We start from the raw sequence: 24,881 nt of genomic DNA on the forward strand, positions 1-24,881 counted from the left end.
TAATTGCCATTTTACTGAATAAAGTATGTTGTGGAACACTTCTTATGATTATAGAGAATATAAATCACTTCTTAATGACTGCAAAGTCATTTTATGGATATACACTATAATTTACTTAATGCACATTAACAAATATTTATATGATTTCAAAGTTTTCCAAATTATGAATTGTTCCATCTTGAACATGTTTGTAGATTTGACTTCACACCGTTGTGATTATTTCTACAGGATAATTCCTAAAAGAAATTGCTGGATCAAAATTTTGGTACTTGTTACCAAACTGCTTTCCAGATAATAATAACAATTTGCACTCCAGCTAAAATTATGTGAGAATGCATTTGCTGTCACACCTTCCTCAATTCTGGGTATTTTGTGGTTGTTTTTAACCTTTGATAATCTGATTGCTACATCTGATGATTCAAGATTGTTCAGATTTGTATGTCTTTATTAGTGAGATTTAATATATTTTCACATAATTGCCTTTTTTTTTTTTTTGCCCATATTGGTATTATAAGCTTTTTGGACTTTGAATGTATTTATTTCATCCTCACAAGAATCCTATGAGATAGGTTCTATATTTATTCTGTTTTACAGTTGAGGAAACTGAGATGTGGTTAAGTAACTTGCCTAAGATTAGACATCTAGTATATGGTAAATCCAGGATTCAAATTCATATTTCCTAAACTGACTCTCAGTAAGGACAGCCAGATTTAGTTGAACTTCTAAACATATATTTGTGAGTATAATTTATGACTTGGTAATATTTTGAAGCTATTTATTTGTTAGAAATTTAGTAAGTTTCTAAATCTTAAAGGAAAAATATTTTACTAATGTTTGTAAGTATTGATCCTAGCATTTTAGGCTACCGTTTGTGGAGTTCTGCTTAGTGCCCCGCCCTAACTTCGCATAGTTTAAAAGCACTTAACTATGAGTGAGGGAGATACAGGGATTCTTCCCTTAGATCTGGATATATTTGGGGGCATTTTAAATCCAGTCATATTAAAATTTTTATCTTTTGAAATTTAATATCCTTAATACATACTAGTATGTATCAATGTGAGGGTTTTACAATCTTAAAGTTATACTTTTTGTGGATTTGGACATACTATCCCAATTTCTAGTCTGTCAACATTGTTCTCACTCTTAGGGATCTAGAGTCTCTATTCCTCATTATACAGGTTAGGAACTTTAGACATAGAGAGGCTCATAAATTAATTAGTGGCAGATGCTGTGGTTCAACCCTAAATGGCAGTTTTACTTATGTCATTTGGGGCATTTGGGTGTTTGCTTGTTTTGGGTTGAAGCATTCTCTTCAACCCAAGCATTTACTTGTTTTGGGTGAAGCACTTGTTAAGCATTTTCAATTTAACGAATTCTTCCATCTTTCACCTTTATATCCCTAATGCATAACTCTGTGCCTAGAATATGGAAAGCACTTGGTTTGTAAGTGCCTGTTGAATTTATTTGTATTTTACACTTTTATTCTCTCTTCTTGAACATTTTAAATTTGTTTTCTGCCAAATTTTCTTTAGATTTTATAGTGATGTCTTTTCATTTCACAGCTAATAAGTAGTTGTATAGTGAACAAGAACATAAGTATTCTTCTGGAGTCCAAAGCCCTTCTGGATTTCTATGCTGAATTTATAAATGCAGATGATATGATAAATAGTATTACATCATATCATAAACGTGTAGATTTTTAGAATATGAACTAAGATGCTTTTTAAAGTTCTCATATAGCAGTCTAGTATAGACATGATAAAATGGTAGAAATGTGTCAATTTGTAAGATTAATTTGGCAAAAACGATATTGCTTTATAGCCGAATGAAACCTCTGAGAACTCTTATTGGTTTAGGCAGCATTCAAGAAGGAAGGAGGTTTATAATTTCTGAAAATATAATATGCCTGTTCAGAACTTTTTCATAAAGATTGGTTCAGGTACTTTATATGATAGTCTAGAGTAAAACATAATTCAGTCAAGTCACATGACTTCTGTAGCTTACTTATTCTCAAGTTTCAAGAATAGATAAAAGTCTCTCAACTGCATTCCAGTGATTATTCACTCTTGGTTACTTTTTTTAACTTTATCACCTAGTCATGCATACAATTACTTGAATCCTTAATAAACAAAAATCTGAAATGCTCAGAGCCAATCATGAAAGTTGATTATCCATGTGTAGATTGTCCTGAAATAAAAAGTAATAGCCATAAGAAACCCAGTCATTCCTTGCTTAGTTTTTTAATATTCACTCTCCGAACTTGTTCTTTAATTTTGTTTTAGGAGAGGTTCAGATTTAGCACAGTGATTTAGATTCTTTGTAACTAAATTCAAAGTTTTAGGTAGTCAGCTGAGTGCATAGATTCTGTGAGATAAGGTGCTTAAGAGTCTTGAGAAGCAGACATGAATCACTCTATGCTTGATATCAAGGATCATATAACATGATGGGGGTTGTAGAAATATAAGTAATATATTTATATGTATCTATATAAATATAAATAATGACCAGAAATACCTGTAAATAGATGTGCAAAGTATTGTAGGACCACAGAGCAAGGAGTCGAGGCAGGTGCATGGCAAAGATGTATAGACTTAGACTGTATGGTCCTTAATAATAGCCCTGCTGAATCTTGAAGTCCTGTTGATGGGTTTGGAGGAATTTAGGGATAGAGATGAAGGAAAACCTGAAAATGATTGTTACTTTTGCACTGTACACTAGCTTGTCTTTTACCCTCATGACTCCAGTGAAACTCCTCAAGGAAAGTCACTGCCACTTACTTATTGTTAAATTCTGTGGGAATTTTTCAATTTTCATGCATGTCTTCTCTGCAGAAAATGATGGATCAACATCTCCTAAACTCTATATTTTAGAAAATGGCTCTTCCCCACCCCCCAGTATTTAATTATGCTATGTTGTTAGTTAAACAAACTAACTAGTTAAAAACAAACAAACAAACCCTTTAAGGTAATATAGAAATCTCTTCATCCAGAGATAATTACTGAATATTTTGGTATAAATTATTTTATCTTTTCTGTACCAATATACACAAATATACTACCATGAATTTTATTTTGTGAATCTATTTTTCATTCAACTATATCATGTATATCCTTCTATATCATATCAAGCTATATCATTTTAAATGGCAGCAGAATATTGTTTTGTTAATATTCTCTAATTTGCTTAACCAACCTCTTATTTCAAGAAATGTAAGTTTGTAGTTTGCAGTTTGCACTTTTATAGGTATTATTATGAGAAGTGTGTGTGTGTGTGTGTGTGTGTGTGTGTGTGTGTGTTCACACACTCGTGTGTATGGGTACCTATATGATTATTTCTTTTGGATGAAGTGGAATTATTGGATCAAAGAGTATGTATGTTAAATTTTATTTATGTTGGCAGATTTCCCTGTAGAAAAGTTGTACCAATTTATATTTCCATTTAATTGTGTGAGAGTTCCCACTTTTTCATAGTTTTAATCCTTACACTTTTAAATTAATTGAGAAAAAATTATATCTTATTTAGATTTGAATTTATTGGAATATTAGAGGTAAATCATATTGTCAGTTTTCTTTGGTATTTGCACTTTCTCTGGAGTTGCCTCCTCACATATTTTGACCACTTTTCTTTTGGGTGCATGTCCTTTCTTATTTATTCATAAAAATGAAATATTTACCACATAGTTGGAAATGTATTTTTCAGTTTGCTGTTTATAGTTTAGCTTTGCATAAGTAACTTTGTACAAATATAACTATATATTTTCCATGTGAAAGATTTTCATTTTATAAATGCTAAGATCTATGTTTCTTTTTTTTTTATGGTTTATAGCCGCGATATTAGAATATAGGCTAACCTGCCGTGACAGAGACTAAAACTGCAGTGGCTTAAATAAGATAAAACTTTATTTCTCTTACACATAATAATCCAGAGGGAATGGTCCAGGAAAGGCTTTATCATTCTACCATGTGAATTCCATCTATGAGTCTAAGGTGGCTATACTACTTGTTGCTTTCTCCCGGCATCAGGAAGGGAGAAAGAAGAAGGTAGACCCGTTTTAAAAATGTAATTTGGAAGTTGCACAGATCACATATCAGGTTGCACAGATCACATATCAAGTTGTCTAGAATTTAGTCACAAGGTTATAAGAGAGCACTGGAGAATGAAACTACAAATAACGATGAAGTGCCCAGTTAAAATTTTAGGTTTTGTGTGGTGTTAGGGGCACAGAGTTCTATCACTCAGCTAAAAAACAAAGAATGGACATTGCTGGGATAAAGAGTAGTCTCTGAATATGTGCCATGCTCAGAAGGAGGTCATTTTCTGTGCTAAGGTGGTAAAAATATTTCTGATATTTTAAAATGGCTTTTATTTAGTTTGATATGGAAATATGGAATCGTGAATTACAGATCCAATTTAATTTTTTCTCTCAAATTCCTAGCCAGTTATCCCAACACTATTTATTGAAAACTTACTTCCTTTTCCGGTAATTTGAAATACACTTTTAAAATATATACTAAATAAACTCACAGGATTGTTTCTGTACTCTTTGAATTGTTTCTTTCATCTTATTTCTTCCTTAGTACCTCACTTTTAATTGCTAGCTGTATAAGTTTTGATATTTCTTAGGGTAGATTTCTCATCTTTGCTAATTTATTTCAGAATTTTTCTGTTCCTTATTTTTCAGATATAGTTTGACTATTTTTGTCAAGTTCCAGAAAATAAGCCTTTGAATTTTAATTGGAATTGGATTAAATTCCCAAATTTTGATTCATTCTGTTATTGTAAGAAATGTCCAAACCTGTAGAGAATTTTTATAAGAGTGTATTTGAGCCAAACTGAAAACATGCTGGAAAGCAAGATCTCAGATGTTCTGGAGAATAACAGTTTTGCAGTTTCTTTTATGCATTTGGAATTGAGAGAATGTAAGAAATATTGCATGAAGGCAAGAGAAAGCAAGGTACAGAATAGTTAATAAGATTATGTGTTCCCTTGAGGGTGGTTACCCCACTGAAGGAGTCTGAAAAAGAGGATTACTCTGGCATTTCAAAGGTGTGTTAACCTAGATGCACAAGAACAATGAACAGGGTTTGCTTAAGACAAAGATAAACCTTTTACTAAAGAAGTTATATGTGTAGGGCGTGACTGCCTACCATGATCTGCCCAGTTAGGAATTTATGATCAGATCACCCTGTGAGGTTCACTGGACTTGTCAGATTTATTACAGAGCTCCTTTTTGGTTCATAATTACCCCTTTGGTCGTAAATCAGTCCAAAGGATGTATTGATGACCAGCCTTTTAGTCAGAGAGTGTGGTCTCGCAGCACTAGGAAGGCTCAGCCTTAGGAAGTCTCGGCATCGATAGCCCATAAATGGAAGGCAGCCAAGTCTTATGGTCTTCATTGCAAAAAAACATTCTAGATCATTTCTATCCTGTGAAATATCATGATCTGAATTTTGTCATCTCTCATTTTTCTGCATTTTGCAACTAGTATAACATTTTGCATCTAGTATAATAAAGTATTAAACGTTATCTTAAACATCTTCAGTAATCATTATTTGGACTGTATAGAAAAATCTAAAGAACAAGTATAGCTATATTATGATTGATATCATTACCAGACAGGTAAAGACAATCAAGCAATTGGTTTTTGAGTTCAGCATCAGTTCGTAGCTGTACAGGCCTTGTCAGTGTCTTGAGATAGCTATCTACCTCTGATGCCCACAGCTTCTCGTCCTCAAGGAGTCTTTGGTGTTCATTGTAGGTAGAGGCAAGTGTCAGAGATGGGTGGATGTCCATTCAGTTAGGCACCTGATAACTTTCCTTCCAGTGAGATTGGAGAATGTCTTTTATTTGATGTCCTTTCCAATAAACCAGATCTCTAGGTGGCAGTCAATGATCTTTAAAGTCTTTGTCTCCTGGGAGCTCGCTGTGAAAGGAAGAGGTTACCTATTTGGCATTTTCTTGAAGTGACTCTATCCAGGCTTGGCAATTATGAATTTGTCTCAATTCAATGATGTCAGCTCCTAAATTCCTTCATAATTTAAGCCCAGCTTAAATGCACTATGATGAGTTAAGGAATGTAAAAACTGAAAAATGGGCTTTTCCATGGAACTTTTCAGAAGCAAGTGTCTGTCTTGAGTTTTTCATAGCCCCAATTATTCATTTAATTTATAACCATTGTTTACTCATACAATATGCCCTAGAAATTTTTCATCACTTATTTTACAATGCTTCCCATGCAGTTTAACATTTAAAAAAAAAAAAAGCCCGATTGACTTAATTTTTCTGAGAGAAAACAAATCTTTTTGAAGTGTTCCAGCAAACTATTTCTAGTATTTTTAATTACATATATTGAGATTTTTAACCCTTAAAACCACAATTTCTAATGAAAACTAAAGTAAAATTTATAAATACATTTTATAACCTCCAGAAACATATTTCATAGACATCAAATTAAACTACTAACTTGGACTTATTTTTATAAAACCCTTGTAAAATATAACATTGTATTTAATATCAATAACTTGAAAGACATCTCTGTTCTACTTCAACCAACAAACTTAGTTTTTTTTTACTAAGGGTTAACCTTAGATCACGTGGCCTTGAAAAGCATTTGTATTAGTTTACATATTTTTGAGAATTTTAGAATACCTAATTCTTAACAAGCACTTGCCTTCAAATCAATTTATTTTAATTTATTAAATTAATTTTGACAATATCATTTGGAGGTTGAAAATTATCTCACATTTACAACATATATATATACACGCATAGACACAGAGACCTTTTAGCTATGAGAAAAAAAAATCACTAGTTAATAATTTTGGATCCAAATTTTGTTTTGGCAGTTGGGATTAGAAGATATGATTTATATTCATTATTGAATTAATGTTTGTCACCACACTGGCTGGGTCAACAGAAAAGCCACTCATTTTGACCCATGAAGTGTTATTGAGAACTGAATTCAATGATGCAAAAAACCTTTCCATCATTTATAACATTATAAACAAATATTGCTAGAGGTAATTTCCACAACTACTGAATCTTTGTCAAAATTACTGATCAAGATACAGAATGTCCTACCGTAACTGACCTCATATTTATCCAGTTTCATGAAAGACAGATCTGACATTGTTCACAGTTTACAAGTATTAAGTTGATAGTACTTTGAAATTACATATGCTTTTGTTTTTTATTTAATTTATTTTTTAAGATCTATATGATAATTTTTTATATTCTTTAGTGTTTTGAATTAGAATTCCATATGTAGCTTCTACCTAATTAAGCAGTTTTTAACTTTGTATATATCATTTCAAACTGCAGAAAAGTTGCAAGAATAAGAATATTATAGAATATCCTTTATCCCTTTTTCAAAATTCACCTGCTCTTTTTTTGCAGTTCTGAACCGTTTGAGAGTAATGTCTTCTAAAACAGGGGTCCCCCTCACCCGGGCTGTGGCCTGGTACCTGTCTGTGGCCTGTTAGGACCTGGGTTGCACAGCAGGAGGTGAGCAGAGCTAGTGAAGCTTCAATTCTATTTGCAGCTGTTTCCCAGCACTCTCATCACTGCCTCAGCTCCACCTCAGATCATCAGGCATTAGATTCTCATAGGGGCACTGGTCCCTGGTGCCAAAAAGGTTGGGGATCACTGCCCTAAAGGCTTCAGTGTATATTTCTTAAGAATGAGGGTGCAATTATCTTCAAAAAAATTTAAAGTTTTACAAACCTCTCAACTCCTGTGCATATCTCAGTTTTTATTAGTTGACAGAATATCGTCCTTTGTGTTTTTTCTTTCATTCAACATAGAATCCAGTCTGTGATCAGGTTTTACAATTAATTGTCAGTTCTTTTTGGTTTCCTTTAATCTGTAATTTCTCCACAGCTTTATCACCTTTAACATTGATGTTTTTAAAGAAAATACGCTCCCTCCCCTACTTTCTTTTCAATTGAATGCTTCTAATTTGTAGTTGTCTGATGTTTCCTAATGGTTAGGTTCAGATTACACATTCCAAGCCAGAGTACTACAGAATACTTGCTTTGTATGTGAATACCTTTATGTTCCATTCATTGCAGTTAACTCATTGGACTTTCTACTTTGGCCTTTTACTCACTAGTTGTAGTGCATGAAATTAGGATGTTATTTAAGAGTGTTCTTAAAAGAACATATGGTGTTAATGGGGATGGATGGTGGTGATGTCTGCACAATAGTGCGAATGTATTCAATACCACTGAAATATACTCTTAAAAATGGCTAAGATGGTAAATTTTATGTTTATTTTAACATGAGATAAAAAGAAAAAACATGATAGATCTAGGTTTTATATTTTATGAATTTAATCAGGGACTAGTTGCCTAGAATATACTCATTCCTATACATATAATATATCCTTAAAAAATACTTAACTCGTTATTCGATAACTATTAGCATCATTATTTTAATTAGTAAATAATATAGTACAGGAACAGATTTTATTCTGTATATGACTTGTTTTCCTATAATGGTATGCTATTACTTTTTGTTTACATATTACCTATCACTTTGAACCTTGTAATCTGAAGTTTTAGTCTTCAGCATTCTTACAACGTTTTGATGTTTCCTCTTGTTTTTGGACAAAAATGAGGAAAATAAAGGGTTTTTTTTTTAACAAATTACTGTACTTAAGAAGCTATTCTGATCTTAATGTTCCTGTCTTATCACAATGTACATGAAATATAATAACTTCAAATATTTGATGTTACCTTTTAGTTTGACTTACATAGATTCATAGAATTTTCTATTATGATTGCTCCTTTATTGTGTTATTAACACTTAATTGAATTGGCCACGTAGTCTGTAAATATAAGAACTCTAAACTAGATTATCCTATTTATAAAAGGTAATTTACCTTCTGTTCTCACTACTCTACTGAAATACTTCCTTTGTGTATCATGAGTTATATTTTCTTTTTTAAATCCAGTGACCTTATCTCAGTCCTGTCATCTCATTACCTGTATTAGCAATGAATCTTGGCTTTTTGAATCATAATTAGTCTATGATATGTGAAATTCTCATGTATATACATGTATATCAGACATTTTTTATTGTACTTTAAACATCTGTTGGTCATCTACCTTCGAGAGAATTTTAGACACGAATTATTTGCTTAATGCCTGAGATATTAGGGGAGTAGGAAAGAGTAGAGGTCCTGAGGAATAAATAATCCATTTAAATAATTTCCTGAATCCTAAGCTAAAAGGGTGGGTCTGAGACACAATGGTGGTTTAATATTCTGCTGAATTTGATTTACCAGTTTATTTAGGGTTTTGCAACTGAAATTGATTTGGTTTTGCTTTCAAAATTAAACTAGCTTCATAAAATGAGTTTTTTTCTTTGTATTTCCTTTTTTCCATAATAAATAAATAACAAATATTTAATCCAAAATAAGGCAGGAAAAGAGGAAAAATGAACAAAAAATATAGGACAACTAGCAAGATGTTAGATTTAAATCCAGCCATATCAATAATTATATTAAATGTAAATTATCTAAATACTCCATTTAAGGGAAGAGATTGTCAGATTAGATAAAAATGTAAGACCAAACTGTATGCTGTTGAAGAGAAACTCATTTTGAATATGAAGACATAGGTAGGTTAAAAGCAAAAAGGATATGAAAGATATACTCTACAAATTCTATTCATAGGAAAACTGGATCAATTATATTAATTTCAAAAAAGTAAATATCAAAGCTAATATCTTTATCAGGGATGATGGAAATTAATGATAAGGGGTTGCTTTCATTAAAAAATTTTAAGGTATAAAAATCTTAAAGTCACCTGCACCTAAAAAGCAACAAAATAAAATGAACAACTTTATCTGAATAAATTTGAAATAGTACATAAAATGCTACATAAAATGAATAATTTCCTGGAAAATTACAAAGTAGCAAAATTGTTTCAGGATTTTTAAAAACGTGAGTAAATGAATTATCAATAATAAAGAAACAGTATCTACGTTAAAGCTATATCTAACAAAACTTAGATATTCTAGGGATTGAATTTAGCATCTTTTCATGATCTCGTCCTCTTCTCCCAGCAAAATCAGTATTGTCTTTGTTTCAAATTTCAGCTCCTAAGAATCACAATCAGGGAGCTTAGAATTGTTCTTTTCGCTATTTTTTTTTTTTTTTTTTTTACCATGAGTTTCAGCTGCTGTTTGAGTCTGATTAATTAGTTTGATGATCAGTATCTTCTTTTCGTGGAACTACTGAAAAAGTGTTGCCTGTTCACGCCAGAGTAATCTACGCACTGGCCTATCATTGGTTACCGTTCAAAGAATCAAACTGGCATTGCCTTTAAAGCTCCAAGTAAGAGAGCTTTTAATTTTTTTAAAGCTTTCCAGTCTGCATGAAAAACTCAGTGAGCATGCAAATATTAGATATACTTTTATTTTCTTAATCTGTAATCCATTTATTTTGTTTCTTTTGAAATGCCACAAGTTGTTTCAATATCTACCTTTTTTCTGATTATTTGTCAATTGCTAGTTTTTGATGAACGTTAAAACAATATGCCTCATTATAGATATCAACTGTTCATTAACTAGGCAATGCATCTGATGGTGAGGGGAAAGAGAATTCATAGGCAGTTTAAGGATTTAGTATTGATATTAGTATTATACAACAGATCTTTATAAAATGGAGATGTGTTTTCTGCCTTAAAGTAGTTTTTACTTGCCATCCTCATTTACATAAATTAAATCCATTATATTTGTTACTCTTAGTTTGAAAATTGGTGACAGTCTTTAAAAATTCAGTGTGAACAAAACCGTAAGTAAGCCAATTAAAGAATGGGCAAAGATTTGAATATTTCTCCAAAGAAGATATACAAATGGCAACAAGTGTATGAAAAGATGCTCAGTATCATTAGCCATAGGAAGTGCAAGTCAAAACCACAATGAGAATATTTCGTATCTACTAAAATGATTATAAAAGACCAAAACAAAAATAAGTATTGGCGAGGATGTGAAAAATTGGAAATTTTGTGGTAATATGAAGTCACTTTGCAAAAGTTTGGCAGTTACTCAATAAATTAAACATAAGAGCTACCATATGACCCAAAACTTTCCATTTTTAAGTAAGTAACTAAAAGTACTGAAAATTTATGTCCACACATAAACTTGTACATGAATGTTCATAGTGTTATTCATAATAGCCAAAAGGTATTAACAGCTGGGATGTCTATTAAGTGAGGGATGGATAAATAAAATGTAAATACAATCGAATATTATTCAGCCATGAAAAAGAATGAAGTAGTGCTACATGCTACAATATGGATGAGTCTTGAAAACATTATGCTAAATGAAAGAAGCTATACACAATGGTCATATATTATTCCATTTATGTGAAATATCTGGAAAAGGCAAATTCTTAGAGAAATAAAGTAGATTAGTGATTTCCAGGAGTTGGAAGAGAGAGTGAGGAAGAGAATGGGTAACAACTACTTAATTAGCATGGTGTTCCTTTTTGTTTGAGGTGATGAAAATGTTTTAGAATAAATAATGGTGATGATTGTACAACATCATGAATATACTAAAACCACCTAATAGTATACTTTAAAATGATGAATTTTATGTGAGTTCTATCTTAATTTTAAAAATTCATTCTGATTTCTAAAATTATAGTATTTGGAGAGGAATATTTTAAACATATAGAATACTGCTCTGCATATTTCATATCTTATTCTTGAATAACATTTATATGTGACATAACTTGAACGATACTAATTTAGCGGCTGAAATGCTCTCAAGTACTATGCCATTGGCCAGTGCCTGAGGGATGTTAAATAAGTAGTGCTTCAAAAATTATTGTTTTGTTTATTTTTGGAATATTTTTGACAGCTCAGTAGGATGACTTTCTTCAGGTCTCAGTAACAAAAAGAGCGGTGCTTCCTTTAAGAAAAAATGTTTATTTCACCTTATAAATACTGTAAATAATATGAACCAACAAAAACCGTATACGACAATTATTTCTTCTTTGCATTGGTTATCAGGAAATTCAAAGCCATGTACTTGGTTCCCCATTACAAAGGGTACAAGGGCCTTGTGGCATGCATTTTTTAAACTAACCTCATTTTTGACCTGATATTATTTTCCTCACTCTCAATTTCTTATTTTTATGCGTGTATTATGTACCTTAGTATATTATCTCATATCTTATTTTAGAGTAGGACAGAGTATAAAGGTACACAGGATATAAACGGTCTTATAATTAGAGGGGGAAAAAAGGTTAAAATGCAAATGTAACTTATCTAAATTAATTTATACTAATATGTAGTCAGTTGTCCTTATGAATCTCAAATTCTTTATAACTCTCTAATTCTTAACCTTTTTAAGGAGGCAAGGGAACATAGTAGAAAGTAAAACAAACAGAGCGAAGGGAATTCTGGAAATGAAGATTTGTGTAAACGATTGATATGTGAATTGCTTTCTGTTTTGAGTAGAGTGATGAGTTATAGAATAGAGGGGTTCTGGAAATCTAAAAGCGAAAATGGGTCAGTACAGAGGAGGGAAAAGAGGAAGTACAGTGAAGATGTTTTTTAAAATTGCTGGCTTTACTCTTTGTCTAATGTTGATCCTATTTAAGCCCCACTGTGTATAATGGAGTAAAAGCTGTTTAGGGCATTCTTTTTACACTCTACAGCTGCATGTCTGTAGCTTAGAAGAACATTGCTGTCACATCATAAAATATGTTAACATTGCTTGGCATAATATTTTTAAGATGACACCCTCTATTATAAAATAATATTGTTTCTAAAGGATTTTTAACTTAATTATCTATATGTGGCATTTCCCCTTATGATTTTCAGTGTAGTTTCAATATAATCCTTAAATTAGTTACATGTCTTATATTTATTATCTTTGCATTTCTAGCAGCAAGATCAGATTTGTACATTTATTCAATGCTTAGTAAGCATTGATTTTGCTTCTGTAATTTTTCCCATCAATTTTCCTTCTCTGGATTTTCTCATCAGCATATAAAAATGCTGTACAGTTTCCCATTTTAATACAAAAACCTTCAAAATTCCATGTCCCTCTCCAGCTACAGTACCATTTCTTAACAGTCCTTTATAGCAAAATCCTGCACAGTGTTGTTCACATATATGGCTTCTACATCCTCGTCACACTTACTATGATTTACTTACCCTATTTATGCATTTGTCTTCACTCTCTTAACAGCATTCTTGTCATGAGCCCCAGTGAAATTTATCTTGCTAAATCGAATGGTCATTTCTCAGCCCTAAGATTGAGTGTTTTCCCAGTAGCATTTGTCACAGTTGATCATATTATCTTTCCTGAAATTCCTCTCTTGGGTATTTAACTTTGCCAAAACCCAATTCTTGATTTCTTAATACTATCACTACCACCACCACCAAACCCATTCATACTGTTTTCCATCTCAAACTTTAGCAGCATTACTCACCCAATTGATCTGTCCAAAATCTTGGAGTCATCCTTGACTATGATGCTTTTTTCTCTTATTTAGTCCATCATCAACCAAATATCTAACCACTTCTTACCACTAATATGGCTACCATGATCATCCCCTTATTTTCACTTAAAGAACTATAATTGTTTTCTAAGCTGAGCTCTGTAATTTGATTCTTCTCTTCCCTTCCTAGTCTCAAGATTATTTTGTATACAGCGACTAGAGTGTCTTTTTTAATCAGATCACATTGTTCCCTTAGAGCAAGAATCCGATGTAGCTTTCAACATACTTGGAATAATATCCAAACTATTACTGTTACTTTCTAGGCCTTACATGATCTGTGCCTTGCTCTTCTACCACTGTCTTTTAACTTTCTGTGCAGCAGCCTTGTGCCTTCTTGTCATTTTTTGAAAACACTAAGCTTTTCCACCTCAGGGCTTTGGCACTTGCTACTGTCTGTACCTGAGGTATACTTTCTTACTTCATTCTAGTCTCAGGGAAATTGCCTTCTCAGAGAGGCCTTCCTTGCCCTCATTCCACCTCATTACCCTTATTTGTAGTACCACTATGAGAAAGAATAAAATTTTTGTACATTTTTGTTGTTGTTTTATAGTTCTCTACTATTTCTGCATAATTACTGTGAGTATAGAGACTTTGTCTTTTCCACTGTTCTATTTCCAGATCTAGCATGGGCCTACTAGATCTTCCAAAATTGAAACACTCTACCCATTAAACAATTCCCTATTCTCCCCTACCCCAGCTCCTGGCAATTGCTTTTCTACTTTCTGCCTTATTGATTTTACTACTCAAGGTACCTCATATAAGTACCCCATATCACAATAAAAATCATATTGTATGTGTTCTCGTGACTGGATGTCTTAGTTTGGGCTGCTACAACAAAATATCATAGACTAGTTGGCTTATAAACAACAGAACTTTATTCCTCACAGTTCTGGAGGCTGAGAAGTCCAAGATCTAGGTGCTGACAGATTTGGTGTGTGGTAGGGCCTGCTTCCTGGTTCATAGATGGCCATCTTTTTGCTATAACCTCACATGGTGGAAGGGGCAAACAAGTCCTCTGGGTTCTCTTTTTATAGAGGCACTAATCTCATTTAGGAAGGCTTTGCTTTCATAACCTAATCATCCCGAAAGCGTTCTTTCCAAATTTCATCACATTGGGGATTAGATTTCAATATATGAATTACAGAGTGGGGGATATACGCACATTCAGTCTATAGCACAGGTTTATTTGACTTAGTATAGTATCTTTAAGATTCGTCCATGTTGTTTCTGTTAAATGTTTTTAAGTGGTGTTTTTTCATCAAGTACTTAGCAATTAATTGTATCTGTGCCTTGCACCTCTCTTTTATCTGTGTACCTCAAAAAAATTATAAGCATAATTAACTGAACTTTATAACACCCCTGTGAAGTAGATAATTACAGTATGGCAAACTGAAGCACTAAGAGATTGCTTAAGGTACATAATATATGCCAAAATTCTGAATGAGGACAAGGGTCATGTAGTCCTTGTTGAAAGATTTCTTATGACGACATCATTCTAAGTTCTAAGAAAAACAGGATAGCAATAATAATATTTAATATCCCTAAATAATCATAGCAAAGTTTTTTTTAATAGAAAAGACTAAAATATATACCGTCAGAAACCCAGTATTGTTATTTGTGATGACAGTTTTGTTACTGGATCTAACTAAATATTTTTTTGACTGTATATTCTTACATTGGTTAATTGTCTCACCAATTTTCATAACCACAATCTGAAATGGATCTTTGAAGGTTTGGATAAGAGTTTCATTTTAGTCTTTTAGTTAATGATAAATGAGACCTTTATAAAATTATGAGCTTGTGTTTGTCTTGATTGCTGGCTTGTTCAAGTGAGGTGTTTTGTTTTTTTTTAAAAAAAGCAGTTTTATAAGTGGCGAATTATCTATTGATATGGCATTTGTTGACAGGACTAAGATGGACTCTAATTTTGATAAAAACTAAAATTTCCCCATAATTAGTATTCAGATGTGTTTTAACTTAGTTAATAGTAAATTCCTAAAAACGTCACCTCTCTGTGTTCCTACAATTTAAGTTGAATTCCCTAAAGAACTTATAGCTGGAGAAATAAAAGTACAGCTAAAACAGCCTATAATTTTTCTCACATGAAGCTCTTCATTATATTACTTCACCCAAGTGATTAGTTCATTTTTTAATATTGTGTATATATTAACCCCAAAAATGTTTCAACACCTGTTGGCAGTGCTCCCACCTTCTTCCTCTGCTGAATGCCCATTTATGGCTTTAAAGCAGAACTGTGAGCTGCTTTTGAGAAGTGCTAGTGTTGAAAGAATAGGGTGGTAAAGTTTAGAAAAACATACCACTTATAAAGTTTTTTTTTTTTTTAAATTCAAGTCTAATAGCCAATTGTGCTTTGTTTACATGGATTTTATTATCAACAAAATTACAAAGTTACCAACTGAGCTCTAACTAAACTTGATGTGTTAAGGCTTATGTTAGTTTTCTAAAATATTTTGATTTATTAGGTTGTGATATGACAAAGTTAGGGTTTTTAAAATGAGAAACTGTCATTTGCTTTATTTCTAGGCTTCCGTTCGAGGCTGTAAAGTCATCACTTTCTAACTTACTGAGTATCTCTGGTATGATAATGGACTTCCAATTATTAATTCTAACAGCAGGTATTGAATTAATCAACAGCAGATAGTTTTGAATTAGAGGTCTACTTAACCCACCAGAAAGCCTGGTAGGGTCTTCAAAGCCAAATAATACTGGCGTATAGAACTTTGGCATTGATGATCTTGGTTTTGTTGATCAAAAAATTACAGTCAAAATAAAAATTAATGGCTTCGAATTGGTGAATCTATAAAACTGTTTCTTCTAGTTCTACAAGTGTATGAGCACTTTATTTCAGAGTCAGTTGTCAATTTTAAGAGTAAGAGATTTTAGCCTTTTTGTTAATTTTAGTGTGTATTGGCATGGATTAATGTGGTAGGAATCATTGCAGCTATTGCCTTCACAGCCTCTGTGAACATTAAAGAAAGAAGCATATCTGATATTTTAGTACATACCATGTTTAGACCTACAGTTGAAATGACAGGAAGCATTCAGTGAATATGATGCACCAAAAATACTGCTTGGGGTTGGAACACATATCTATTTGAGCTGTCTGTTTTTCTTTCTTTCTCTACCTGACATGTCTTCTTCTGTGAAATCAGGAACTTTTTTTGTATACCAACTTTTAACTTGGATACCAACATAGTAGATGTCTATCACGTTAAAGCTTTGTTTTATGTAGATTAAGTATCTAAATATATTGGTGCCTTTCTAACTTGACAAACTGCTTAACAAAACTTTTATTAATGTTAAGTAATGTCTCCTATTTGTATGTCCACTTTAGACTTCAATGGCAGGCTTCCTTTATATATACCATATTACATGCTTAGATAAAACTCATGTCTTACTGTTAAAGCTTGCTCATCTTTTTTCCTTAAAACATAATAAGAAGGGAAAATGATTGATAAAAAAGAGGTTCCCAAGAATCAGGACTATTACAATTGTTAATAAAACAGATGTCTTTTTTTCTTAATTTTCTGTTGAGGTTTTAGTTATAAACAGTACATGAGTAAATGAAGTAAACCACTTCTAGCTAGCTCAACAAAATAAAGCAAATTGAAACTTAATTACCGGGCGATATTGATGCAACCTGATGAGGTTTAAAACTCAGTTATCCAAAACCCAAGACTATGTCCCTTTATAAGCACCATGATACATAAAGGATTCTATGGTAAAATAAACCATGTTTTCCCACAAAGCATAAACATGAAAGTTATGTGAAGATAATATAAGTCTCATCCAAATTTGGAGTTTTCCTGAAATTAACATATCCTATCCAACACAGTTAAGGTTTTCTTTTTCTAAAATATAGAGAAAATAAATTTTCAAATATTAAGTAGGATCATTCACAGTATAATCCTGATATGGTTTCAGAAATGCCTAGTTGCGCTATTTAGTATGGTAGCTGCTAGCTACATGTGGCTATTTAAATTTAAATTAAAAATAATTAAATTAATATGTAAATGTAAGTTCTTTAGTCACAGTAACTGTATTACAAGTGCTCAATAGCCACATTTGTCTGTGGGCTCGGTATTGGACAGTGCAGATATTGAACATTTGTTTCTGTCATTGTGGAAAGTTCCGTTGTACAGCACTGAATAGAGTATTCCATTAGTAGTAGATCACATGTTCACCAGTTTCCCCAGTGTACAGTTTCTTCTTATTTAGAAATATACTCCTTCCCTCCCAAAGAAGTATTGTTTATCAAAGCCTGTGATTTTTTTCCCTACCAAATAATTTCCCAAAGTAATAATAATAATAATGATGATGATGAAATAATGGTCAGGATTTGAAATAGCTAGAAGCAAGGTGGAAGCATGTTTAGATTTTTACATAATTTTTATTAAGACTTAAAAATACATACCAAATTATGTGTAGTTTTGGTACTTTAAAAAGAGAATGATACACACAGACTTTCCATGTCTACAAACCAAGATTGCATCACTGAAACAGCTTATAAGTGGCATGTGATTGATGAGATTCTTTTTCACATGTAAATTTTAGAAATAATTTTTTATTGTATAACCACACCTTGAAAAGAGCATAGAAATCAGTGAAAGCATTAAACTGATATATAAATGAATGATTAAATATTTTAGCAACCATTATTTTAAATGGAACTTTAGAGTTAATCAGCATATATCGCTAAGTTCAGATTGAGAGAGTTGAAAAAAGCCGGTAGATTTTCTATTCATCTATTTCTTTGAAGTTTTTCAATAAGCTAGGTAAGGATAAATATCCTTTTTATATATTGAAACTTATGTAGTGTCAAGTGAAGATTAGGACTTGAGTATGCTAAAATTAATTACATGAGGAAAGACTTTCTGTTTGGGGGCAGAGGAGGAAAAAAATAAAGATAGTTACTTGCTAATTACTGGAAAAATACTCATGTAATTTTATATCATGACTTAAGATTAACATTGATAGGTATTTCTGAAGCAAAATATAGTTGAGATTTTTCTCTCTACGTATTTTCTAAAATTGTGACTTGTAGAGAAATAGCACATAACCAATATATTAGTTGAATTATGTTTTCATAAAGTGTAGTATTTACTTTTTACATGTGTAATTGGAATATATTTTCTAGTTTCAAGATGATTTTCAAGAATTCTTTTTTCCTGTAAAAGCCACTTAAGACTTTTATGAGAAACTTTAAGATTTGTCTGCTTTTAACCTCTAGTGTCATTTTAATTTCATGTATTTTTTTTTAACTTCTGCATATGTAAAAATTGCTACCACCATTAAGGAATGCCTTTGCCATTTTTTTTGTACTACAAGCTTTAGGGCTTTAAATAAAGTATGCATTTTTTTAAACTATAGATTTAGTCTTAATTATCTTGTATTTTTCCAACATCAAAAATAAAGTAGAACATTTACTTTTATCTGTTTATTCAGTTACAAATGTTGTTTTATTCAATTACAAATGTTCGAATATAACTATTTTTAAAGATTAACACCTTTTTGAATTACAGAGTTTTGGAGAAAGTATAATTACTTTTTTCACAAAAGTTTTTGTATTGATACTTCATCACAAGACTGGGGTTTTGGCGTGTGTTGACTAAAGTTGAGAACATAATGCTAAGAATAGGTCTTTGGATCCAGAGAGTAAAGTGTAGCTGCCTTTTGATCTGATTTGATACAGTGGGGACATGGGTAGTTTATAGAGAATAAGTTTCCAGTCTTATTTCTCTGATCCCTCCATGCATCATTTAGAGCTAATATGTTCTTGTCCTGGCATCGGCAGCGCACATACTAAAATTAGAACAATACAGAGAAGATTTGCATGGCTCCTGCGCAAGGATGACGCGCAATTTCATGAAGCATTCCATACAAAATAAATAAAAATAAATAAAACTAACACGTTTTCCTCCATTAGAAATCTTGCCTCTTTTGCCTTCAATCAGTATATTTTCTATTCCTCTTATTTATTGGACTTAAACAAAACACCCATACAATGCCATGTCTCTTGCTTTTCATGAGCCTTATGTATATGGTATCCCCAAATTCTGCTGGATAAGTCTGTTTTTTTCTCTATATTTATCCTTTTAGTGAACTCATTCATACTCTTGACTTGAATTGTACTTTTTACATGACTGATTTGCAAATCTTGGACTGTTCTAAATCATAGTTTCTACCCCTTGGTGGGAAATATCCCTATTTGAATAGTCTGTGGAAACATGGCTTACTTTCCAAAATGAAAGTCACTCCACTCCACCACTGCAGGTTTCTTTCATTGTGTCGCTGGCTACTGAGAACCTTTGAGGTAATTCTCAGCTATCTTTGTTCGTATACTTAATTCAGCATGAAGTCCTCTTATTTCTGTTTAAGATGTATCTTGGGTTTCCCGTTCCCTTTGCATTTTGTCATCTTCACTATACAGATTCTCATTATCTCACACACCTGTAATTCACTACACGCATTTTCATACCACCTTCTGTTTTTTTTTAAAGCTTCTCAAACTCTTGCTGCAGTGACTTTTTAAAATGTATACCAATTTGTTACGGCATGTTTTCCCTAAATAGATTGTAATTGTAAGAATTATTACTTATACTTCCCTCTGAGCATAGTGCTTGATATAGTAGGAAATCACTACGTAATTGTTCACTCATTTATTCCGCAGCTATTTATTGAGTAGTTATTGGGTTACACATATTATATTAGTGCTTCTCTCAGGAGCTTGCAGCTAAAAACAGTCTCTGATGGGACAGGAAGGCTTCTCCGAGGAGGTAGCATTTGTTAGGAGACCTGAATGAGGTGAGAGAGCTAGTTGTATAAAAGTATGGGGAACAGTTGCTCCAGGCCCAGGGAAAAGCAAGTGTCAAGGCCCTGCAGAGGGACAGGTTTGGTATACTTGGGGAGTATCATAGTAGAGAGAGAGTGGCAGGAGATGTAATTAGGAGAACAGGTAACAGAGGGCCTAATAGGCCATGGTCAGTACTGTGGATTTTATTCTAAGTGATGGGTAAGTCATTGGACACTTTGGGGTTAGAGAGTGATATGAGCTGATATATTTGTCACTGAGTTAAGAAGGAGACTATAATGATGTTATAGGAGAGCAATATCTTGAATTATCAAGGTAACAAGCAGTAATAAGTGTTTTTGGATTTAGGACTGAGTAAGGAAAAATTGGCAGATGGATTGGATGGAAGGTGTGAGATTAAAAAGGAACTAGGAAAAACTCAGGTCTGTGTGCTTGGTCAAGTCATGTACCTTCTCTTAACATCTATTTTCCTTGAGTAAGTAATAAGAAATATCTCTTTCCTGCTTTTTTGAAGGCATTCTTATGAGGAGCTGATGAAATACTACATGAAAGCACATTATGAATCTTAAAACATCATAACATTGTGTTACTTTTTAACACTAACACTTTTTAAAAACTTAAATCCCGTCATATGCTGTGTTAATTGAGAAATTTCTAAAAGCTTAGATTTTTCAGGGATGAGAACCGTAAGTCATATATAGCTTAGTAAATAGTTTAACATATACCTTTCCTTGTGTTTATAGTATATAGTTTCTTCCCAATGATATTTTCAATCTTTAATAGTTTTGTCACTATTCATAAGGATTAGCATGAGGCAGTTTCTCCTATTAATTGATAATAAATAAATTTCATTTGGGCCATAAATCTGAGCTGCTAATTAAATATAGAAGAAAGATATCTATAAACAATACCTAACTGTCTTTCGTTTGTAGTATATTTAAAACAGTGTGATTCTTGTTTTGTAAATGTTTAAAAACAAAACTAACCCAGTGTCTTATAGTTTATTTACTAGTATGTTATATTATATTAACCCTGGGTGTTGCTGATTATAAACCAAACATAATCTACCATACTATAATAAATAATGACCTATAAATAAACTTCAAATATTTTATATTTATTTGTATCCCACCAATTGTGCTTTTATTGACAACTTTAGATTAATTTAAACATGACTTACGGCATGAAGAAAGACAAAAATTATAAACAAACTTTTTGGTTTCTGTAATTAAGTATAATTTAACTGAATTCTCTTTCTGTTTTCCTATTACAGATTTCTCAATAGTGATGTCACAAGATTGACCACATTGATCACAGTAAGACAAAAATTATAATTAAGCTTTTCAGGATGTTTTGTTTTCTCTAAGAATGAGAATTGAGTTAGAAAATATTGAAATTTTAATTATTTTTTCTTTCAGTAGTCAATTGAATGTTTACATTTTCAGCAAATCACTTCTCACACTTCTAGTTATTTAAATACTTTAAAAATATTGCTCTAAATGATTTTAAAATATTTAAATGAAAATTACTTTTAATTTATAACTGAAATAATATGCCTATATTAACATATTTCACTGTGAATCATAATCTGAACATCATCTTTTTTTAAAAGTTTTTGTTTTTACAGAAAAATGTCAAAACATTTTAAGGTGATTCCACATTAGGAAAAAAATTATAAAAATTAAATTACTTGAGATGGTAATCAATTATTAAAGAAAGACTGTGAAAAAAGCCTTGAAAGGATTGCTAGGCTTCTTGCTTAAATTTTTTATTGATATTTAAATGACTTATAAACAGTCTTCCAAGAATGGAGAGCTGTCGAAAAAAGATAGCACCCTTAAGTAACCGATCCTTTTCCTCTTAAATTTTATTTAAAGTATTAATTTCTACTGTGTATAAGGACATATATTAAAGAAAAATTTTAAGCCTCGATTCTTATTATTATAAAATTCTAACTAGTAAAATTTCAATTACAGTAATGAGGTTTTATAGCATTTTTGAAAAATCTTTTAAATAACAAATAAATTTAAAGTTAATTTTTTACTCAATGAGTCTGCTTCTTTAATCCTGTTTTAGTTATTAAGTATAGAAACAGTAATTATCAGAAATGTAAATTTATGTATAGATAATCTTTGTATTTGTGTTTTAACATTTTTGGGGAAACTGGTTCATTTATTAAGTTTAACATTTTTTAGATGCCAAAGAGAAAATTTATTGTATTTTCATAGGCTTTATTGTTATCATTGAGTCTACAGATGTTTATGGCATGTTTTATTCATTTTCCTGAGAGAGCATTTTAGCTGTGTTTGATTTGTAGCTCTTTGCTTGTTTGTTTTTTCTTAATCAGTATTTTATTGCCCTAATTTCATAGTTTACAACAAAATATTAATTTATGTTGTAACCTGTTTATTACCTAGAGCTTTTTACAAGAAAAGAAAGTTTAAAATTAGCATTGGATGAGAAAGGTGTTTTTATTTTAAAAAGGTAACTCTCACAGTACATTTTTAGGGTACTATTTAGAGTATTTAATTACAGCTCGTCTAAATTAAAGAATTTCAGGAAGTGAGGTGGTATTATCAGATGTTATATAAGTTAAAGACTAAGAGGTTTTCATTTGAATGGTTCATAAGTGACTGATAATAGAAACTCCTGCTCTGTAATAATGTCAGGGTCCTGAGGCTTTCTCCATCCTCTTGAGTGAAGAAGAGAGGGTAGATTTCAACACTGATTCAGGTGCTATTGAGTAGTTTAAGTGTTTACATTGGGCTGGAATAAAGTGAGGCCAGGGAGGGGCTGATACATTCAGAGAAAATGGAGAAGTTAAAGGACTAATCAGAGATAGAAAAGTTGGTGAAATCATAAAGTAAGAGCTAAAAGAGCAGAGTGTTGTTGTAGATGGGGATATTATAGATTGTTTCAGAGCTGAAGCTGTAGTATTTATATTTCATATAATATATACCTTATACATTTTTTTCTCAGAAATTTTCAGAACTCAATTTCTATTTTTTCCCCCTGTGTTACAATCCACAGAAATGTCAAAATCTTCTAACTGATCTTTCTTCTTCCTGGCTGTCATCAGTTCCTTTGAAGGCTATACATAATATTTAGTTTAATATTATTAAAGCATTGCTCTGATTCTTCTGTTTCTCTACTTAAAGGTGTTTAGTGACTTTCCATTTTCTACAAGATCAAATACAGACTTTCTAACTTGATTTTCAAGATCCCTCATTAGTTTGGCTCTAGAATATTTCCCAACCAAATATCCTAATATTTTAGAAAAAGAATCCTGCAATGTACCCAATGTAGACTACATACCCTACCTTGAATATACATTTTGGCTGCATACTTGCATTCATGTCATTCCCTTTCCCTGGAATATTCTTATTTATTTTTGGGCTTTTATTCTGATCAAAACAAATCTCTTTTCTAATGCCCTGTCCAGGTGTAATTATCCCTCTGAGGCCTTCTCTAATTATCCTAACTAAAAGCGATTCTCTCTCCCTAGTAGCTCGATAATGCAAAATTTTTATTATTCTTGTGTTATTGAAAACATTATCTCCCTTGTTATTTGCATATTTTAATACATATTTTCCAACTGTATTCAGCAAATTAAGCAGGTAGTTGCTGGTAATCATAAATACCCTAGAAAGAGCTAAATTAATTGGTGTCTTTAGTTTTTTTATATTATAATTGAAATAAGTGTATAATACATGAATATTCAAAATTGAACCAATAGGAAGTGGAGTGGATAGGAAAAACAGGTTTAGAACCACAGGTCAAGTACTCATTCAGGTACTCATTCAAGTACTGTAAACTGGGTATGTGACCTTCAGTAAGTCAGCCTCTTTGTGCCTCTGTAGCTTCACCTGTAAAATGATATAATACCTATTTTTTTAAAGGATTGTTATGAGATCTAAATGTTATGTTAGTTACCTTTCTTCCCTATTACTTGTTTAACTTTATGGCTTGCTCCTTTATAGATATGCAAAGGAGCGTGAAATCAGTCCTAAAGATCAGGAATATATCCCATACATCCAAATTTACCTTACTCACACATTGTGTCCCTTTCATCTATAAGTTTAGCAAATGGATTTCTACTTTCTACATTAAATATATTAATGATAACTTTATTGACTTACATAAGTTCCAGCAATGAGGCTGATTCAATTTATTGATATAATATGCTTTTGTTTCAGGAAAGGGGATCAGACCTCATTAGAATGCCAACATTTTAAAAGGCTAGAATGAACTTTAGAACAGTTTACATTCTGCTACATTTCCCTTATGTAACAGATAAGAAGACCAAGGTTCCAAGAGCTTGAAAGGAAATAATATATATAGTGGTTAAGAACATGAACCAAGATCAGTAAAACCTTTTAAGTCTGTGCTGATATTTATATAGTCATTGTGATCTTGAGTCAATTACATAATCTAAGATCTAGTTTCTTCCCCTCTTTTACATATCAGGAGTGTCATGAATATTGAATGAGATAATGCTTATAAAACACAGCACATTTTGAACCTTCATCA

The 24,881-nt window shown here is 31.8% G+C and overlaps 1 protein-coding gene and 1 non-coding gene across 22 annotated transcripts in view; both read left to right on the forward strand.

Moving 5' to 3' along the window:
* The window catches only part of BAZ2B (bromodomain adjacent to zinc finger domain 2B), a 292,747-nt gene that overhangs the window by 87,750 nt on the left and 180,116 nt on the right, over window positions 1-24,881 (forward strand). For all 21 annotated transcript variants that reach the window (XM_011358820.2, XM_011358863.2, XM_011358829.2 and 18 more), the window contains exon 4: window positions 21,625-21,667. The gene's annotated coding sequence lies outside the window, so the exon portion shown is untranslated. The remainder of the gene's footprint in view (window positions 1-21,624; window positions 21,668-24,881) is intronic.
* On the forward strand, window positions 19,319-19,425 carry LOC111739870. Its single transcript, XR_002780399.1, has one exon. It is a non-coding gene; the product is annotated as a U6 spliceosomal RNA (small nuclear RNA).

Source organism: Pteropus vampyrus, unplaced genomic scaffold, assembly GCF_000151845.1.
Source record: "Pteropus vampyrus isolate Shadow unplaced genomic scaffold, Pvam_2.0 Scaffold2, whole genome shotgun sequence".
Classification (NCBI taxonomy): domain Eukaryota; kingdom Metazoa; phylum Chordata; class Mammalia; order Chiroptera; family Pteropodidae; genus Pteropus; species Pteropus vampyrus.